We start from the raw sequence: 6,276 nt of genomic DNA, 5'->3' as shown, positions 1-6,276 counted from the left end.
CCGTCTAAAAAAAAAAAAAAAAAGTTTACAAACTGTATGATTCCATTTATGCGACATTCAGGAAAAGGCAAAACTATAGGGACAGGTAACAGCAGTGGTCACGGGTTGGGGTGGAAGAGGTGTTTGCAGAGGAACAGTAAAAGGAATGTTGAAGATGGTGGAGAATGTACAGGCTGGTAAGGACTGGCGCTCCACCAACAGTGCTTTGAGATGAAATGGTGCACTAGAGCACTGAGCAGGAGAGAGAATATGCCGGGGATAATAAACGTGCATTGTAACAAACAAGGGCCTCTGGATCAAGATCTGTCCCAAAGGACACAATGTAAGATTGGGGAATTTTAGACACTGTAGCAGGCCCAGAGGATGGGCATCAGGAAAAGGCAGTGGCCCTCAAGTTCATCTGAAGTAGTTCCATCTCTAGTTTTGTTGAGCCATCAATGAGATGAAAATCTTTTCTCATTTGTCCATCCCCTCACCTTTTTGGTTCAGAGCACCGAAGATGGAAAAGCTCCTATACCAGCCATGGTTCCCAGACAATGTCCCCCTGCGTGGAAGAGGGCTTGCTTGCTGCGCCATCCTGGCCATCTGTGCCACTGGAAGTGCTGGCAGAAAAGTGACACAGACTGCAAAAGCAGGAAAGGAGAATGGGCTCTTTGCCTTGATTTTGTAAGTTATTTTGTCCTGAACTCCTAAATAGAGCTGATAAACCAATCTCTGTATCCTCACAAGTGGCCCTTCTCTGGCTGAGGACTGCCTCCAGAAAACCACTGTTTTAATACTCAGACTGAGTATTAGGCATCAGGGCTGCTCTAACAGAGTATCTTAAAGTGGGTAATTTGTAAACAATACAAATTTGTTGTTCACAGTTCTGGAGGCTGGAAAAACCAATATCAACATGCCAGCTGATTCAGGGGCTGGTGAGGATGCGTTTCTCATAGATGGCACCTTCTGTGTCCTCACATGGCAGAAGGAGCAAAGGGGGCTAAGGCCCGTTTTTATTTTTGTTTTATTTATTTATTTTTTGAGATGGAGTCTCGCTCTGTTGCCCAGGCTGGAGTGCAGTGGCATGATCTTGGCTCACTACAACCTCTGCCTCCCAGGTTCAAGCAATTCTCCTGTCTCAGTCTTCTGAGTAGCTGGGATTACAGGCATGCACCACCACGCCCAGCTAATTTTTTTTATATATATTTTTGGTAGAGACAGGGTTTCACCATGTTGGCCAGGCTGATCTCAAACTCCTGACCTCATGTGATCTGCCCGTCTTGGCCTCCCAAAGTGCTGGGATTACAGATGTGAGCCACCAGGCCCCGTCTAAGGCCTGTTTTTAAAGGGCACTAATCTCATTCATGAGGGCAGAGTCTTCCAAAGGCTCCATCTCTTAATACTATCACCTTGGGAGTTAGGTTTCAACATATGAATTTGAGGGAGACACATACATTCAGACCATAGCAGGCCGTTTTTCCATTTCTTTTGGGTCCTAAATGGTATTTGTTTCTGGAGTAGGAGGGCATCCAAAATCCTCTTTTGCTCTCCATCGCCCTTCGCTGAATTCAGGGGCAGCTGAAGAAAGGCAAGAGGCACGGGCAGCCTGTAGAAGCAGTATCTAGCACTGAGCCCCCAGTATCTCCTAGGCAGCCAGGAGAACCTCCTGGAAATCCTCACTCGGCAGATCCAGAGTAGGACTGTGGCTTCTGTTGAACAGCCTTACATCGAGATATGCGGCTTGGGCGCGGTGGCTCACACCTGTAATCGCAGCACTTTGGGAAGCCGAGGAGGGAGGATCATCTGAGGTCAGGAGTTCGAGACCAGCCTGGCTAACATAGTGAAACCCCGTCTCCACTAAAAATACAACAAATTAGCTGGGCGTGGTGGGGGCCACCTGTAATCCCAGCTACTACGGAGGCTGAGACAGGAGAATTGCTTGTCTCCAGAAGGCAGAGGTTGCGGTGAGCCCAGAGCGCGCCACTGCACTCCAACCCGGGCGACAGAGTGAGCCTGTCTCCAAAAAAAGAGGGAGATGAGGCTCGCTACCAAAGGCACGCGCGAGGGGACACGCTTGTAGGTCCGGCCCTTGGGGCAGAGCGGGGTGAAAGCCTGCGCGTGCTCGGCGCGCACGGCCCTTCCCAGCTGAGGTCCTCTCGGGCCTGGCCGCGCCCCCCCCCCCGCCCCCAACCCCCGGCGCTCGCTCGGAAGGGCCTTGGCGGCGGCCGCGTCTGCGCAAGCTGGGGACGGCCTCGGGAGGCGGGGCTGGGCCCAGCCCTGTGCGCGTTCGGAGACTGCGGCGCGCAGACCGGTCCGGGCTCGCTCCCCGGCCCCTTGCGGGGCGGGGCGTGTCCCTCCGAGTGCCCCCGGCTAGGGACTGTGCAGGCCGGGCTAGGCGGGGGCGGCGGGGAAGCCGGGCTGATGGGGCCTGCGCCTGCCCCGTGAGGCTCTCACCGAATCCCTGCTGTCTCCGGGCAGCTGAAGGGCGCCGGGCCCCGCGTCGCGGGCGTGGCTGTGGCCGTGTCTCCGGGTGGTCTGAGCCCACTGCGCGTGTGGATCCGCGTGGGAGCTGGGTTCCAGAGCCGCGTCCTGAGGCGGAGCCGAGCGGGGGAGGAGGCTGGACTCGGCGGGGGAAGAGCACGGCGCCGGGCGCACCCGTGTTTGCCGGCCCTGCCCTGGGCCCTGCAGGTCCGCTGGCCCCGCCGCGCTTACTGGGGATGCCCCGTGTGCCCCAGGCAGCCCCAGCCTGCGTCCCGCGCCCTGAAGCCTCGGGAGGACCGCAGGGCTGTGGCCGAAAGACAGAGATTTGGACCTAGTGAAAGGACGCCGCTCCTTAGCCCCAGCTATGGACTCCACAGCATCAGGTTTGGCTCCGGAGCGTGCAGAGGGCCAGGAGCCCTCTTGGGGAGCTAGTGCCGGGCCCGATATCAGGAGAACCCTAGGAAGAGGTCGGGGAATCCCAATGAAAGGGAAGGGGAAGGGGAAGGCTGTACTGCATCTGCCTTCCCTGTGGCGACATCTAACCTTCCAGACCCAGGAGGCTGAAGCCGCGGTCTGCTGGGTGTGGCGGAGGTGGAGGGGATGGTCACGGAAAATTGTCCCCACGGCCAGAGGAGAGAGAGGAGAGTGAGGAGAGCAGAAGAGGATCTGATTTCGTCCTGCTGCTGCAGGGAGAGGGCAAGCAAACCAAGAGGGGGTGGCCCTTGGCCAGGGATCAGAGAACAGTAGGGCCATGTGGAGCCTTGTCATCTGCCTCCTTAATCACCTCACTAATAAGGTTCTTCCAGCCCTTCTAGCTCAGCAGTGTATAAGGTCAGCAGTGTACACGGTTGGCACCTCCTGTGAGCCTTCCCCCAGTAGCACTGGGGCAGGGCAATCCAGGGGACCCAGGAGATTTTAAGTCAGTCCTAAGTTTAGAACGTCCTGTCTTTCACCAGGTGGGCGTTTTAGTCCAACTGTTCATTCTTCAGTGCACATGCTCAAGGACACAGAACTGGCCAGTGAAGAACTGGGCCCAGTCCCTGGGCCTCCCACCCGCTCTTTTTTCCTTTATACTCTTGCTAATCAGTGTGGCTCTGGCACCAGCGGAGGCACTGCCCAGAAGCTCTCTAGAATTGCAGACTCCGGGGCCCCACACATCCTCAAACAGGGTCTTAGCAAGTCTTGAACCAGAGTTTCACAAGATCCTCCGGGATCCACACACACATGAAGCTTGAGGAGTGCCGACCTGTGCTGTGCTGCCTGCTTCCATCCGTATTGTTAGCCTTAACTACTTCTCTGGCATGATATGGGCTAGTTTTTTTGTTTTAAGGCCCTACAAACAGTATGATACAAAGTGTTTTAATAAAGGAGCTCTCAAGTGTGCTGCAGAGACCTGACAGAGCTTGGGAACACCAGGGGCAGCTTCTCAGGAAGAGGTAGCCTCTGAGCTGGGTTCCCAAGGATGAGGGGAGAGGTGTAACTTCCTCCCCTTAAAGCCTCATAATCCCACATGGCCTTGCCTTGGGTCTTGTGTGATTGTTAACCTGTAGGCTAGATTTAAAGTTCCTTGAAGGTCTTTTCCATGTTTATATTTCCAAAAGTCCTAGGAGATGACCTGCATACCGTATGCCCAGCAAATAACTTCAGTGGTGTGGCCAGACTGGTCACACTTCACTCACCTGCAGGCTGATGTGGGCCTGTGGACAGATGGGAGCCTCATGCAGCTGTGTACAGGGGCACTTCTCTCAATGTCTGAAGGCTGGAAGCTGCCTCTCCATCCCTTTGACCCACTGGTATCCTCTGGACCACGGAGGTGACATTCAGAGTTGTTCTGGGTCTCAGGTTTGGGAAGTCTGAGAGCTGTGTGTGCCAGCAGGGTCAGCTTCCCTTATATCTCCTTCTACCTTCCCAGCTTCCCCTTCTCAGAATCCTGCTCTTCCTCCAGAGAGATTCCCAGGAGAAAAGGGAACAACCAGTTCATTCCTGAAAGCTAGGCCTCAGGTGAGTTGTGTTCTCAGTTTTTCCTCAAATGCCTGAACCATGGTTAGCTTTGCCTACTTTTCACCAAAAAGTAGCCTCTTTGTTCACTAAGGAAACTAACCGAATGCTGTCTCTGCTGGAGGCTGAGCCCATGCAAGTGAATGATGGCTCCCTGCCCTGCCCTGCACAGGGTGTTCTCTTCTTGCTGTGCACCTTCTCAGATCATTTGGGCTTACTCTGGCATATTTCTGGAAAGTGCACTGTGGTGACCACCAGGTAATATGACAGCCCTGGCCTTGAAAGAATGTCACAGCCACAGTGGGAGAGGACCCTGGCACCCAGAACGCAGCCACCAGTAACACGATGTGAATGGTTTGATGCCAAATGGAGTGGCACACACAGGCCTTTCCATCGAGGTTCACGAAAAGGGGAATTGGCCTGTTCGGAGAGGTTGGGAAAGCTTGTGGAGAATTGGGGGCAAGTGGGTTCTGAGGGTATAGACAGGTGGGCAGGCCATTTGAGGCTGGTCCCTGTTCAGATGTTATCTCCCTGGATTAGGGAGGAGACACACTTAACTTTACTGTTGACAGGCTGTGTGGCCTTGGATAAATCACCTAACCTCTCTATGCATTGGTTTGCCTCCTGTAACATGAAGACTATAATAATGTTAATGATAATGAAAATAATTATTATTTATGGAGAACAAAACCTGTGTCAGGAACTATTCTCTACAGTTTACACATACTAATTCATTTTGTCTCTAAAACATTCCCATAAATGGTTACCATTTTGAAGAATGGTAACCAAGGTGTGGAGAGGTTAACTGAAGAAATCAAGGCACAGAGAGAGAAAGTAACCTGTTTGTGGTTATCCAGTTAGTGAGGAAGGGACCCCAATTTTACATCCAGGCTGTCTAGCTCTGAGATCTTAACCACTCAATCACAGAACCGCCTCATGTGGTTGTTAGAGTCCGCTGGCAGTTCCACTGGCAGATGGTAACTGCCTAATCCTTGTTGGCATCAGGGATCATGTGACTGGCCCTCAAGAGGGATTCAGGTTTGGCTCTAGTGAGCTGGATGTGGAGGGGTGCAAATGCCAGCCTCCGGGCTTTCCCAGCATCCAGGATAGGCGTGGGATTCAGGCTTGATGATAGACACTGACATTTAACTTTCAAGCCAAGACGGGGAAACCCCCAGTGAGGCATTTAATCAGTAAAGTCATAAATAGCGTTTAAATCTTTTTGGCCCTGACATACATCATTCAGAGGTTTATCGATTGCTTAGGTGGGTTCAGTGTGGTAATCACGGCCCCGCATCTCAATGGCTGACAGTTAGAAAGAGTGTCTTTCTTCTTTCTGCTGTCTTTATCGGTAGTGGGCTAACTGTGACTGCTCTACACCCTCTTCTCTCTGAGTTTCAGGCTGATGGGTCAGCCTCCTCTGGGATATGCTGTTCTGTTTTTTTTTGTTTTTTGTTTTTTTTTAGCATTATTATTATTATTTTTTATTATACTTTAAGTTCTAGGGTACATGTGCACAACTTGCAGGTTTGTTACATATGTATACATGTGCCATGTTGGTGTGCTACATCCATTAACTCATTTACATTAGGTATATCTCCTAATGCTACCCTTCCCCCCTCCCCACAACAGGCCCGGTGTGTGATGTTCCCCACCCTGTGTCCACGTGATCTCATTGTTCAATTCCCACCTATGAGTGAGAACATGTGGTGTTTGGTTTTCTGTGCTTGCGATAGTTTGCTGAGAATGATGGTTTCCAGCTGCATCCATGTCCCTACAAAGGACACAAACTCATCCTTTTTTATGGCTGCATAG

At 52.2% G+C, this 6,276-nt stretch overlaps 1 protein-coding gene across 1 annotated transcript in view; it reads left to right on the top strand.

Moving 5' to 3' along the window:
* Positions 1-4,386: 4,386 nt before the first annotated feature.
* Positions 4,387-6,276, top strand: part of ZNF514 (zinc finger protein 514) — a 16,644-nt gene continuing 14,754 nt past the window's right edge. The window contains exon 1 of the mRNA XM_011956486.1: positions 4,387-4,464. The gene's annotated coding sequence lies outside the window, so the exon portion shown is untranslated. The remainder of the gene's footprint in view (positions 4,465-6,276) is intronic.

This window comes from Colobus angolensis, unplaced genomic scaffold (genome assembly GCF_000951035.1).
Source record: "Colobus angolensis palliatus isolate OR3802 unplaced genomic scaffold, Cang.pa_1.0 Scaffold42, whole genome shotgun sequence".
Lineage (NCBI taxonomy): Eukaryota > Metazoa > Chordata > Mammalia > Primates > Cercopithecidae > Colobus > Colobus angolensis.
The sequence above is the reverse complement of the archived record's forward strand: the minus strand, read 5'-3'. Positions and strand labels throughout refer to the sequence as shown.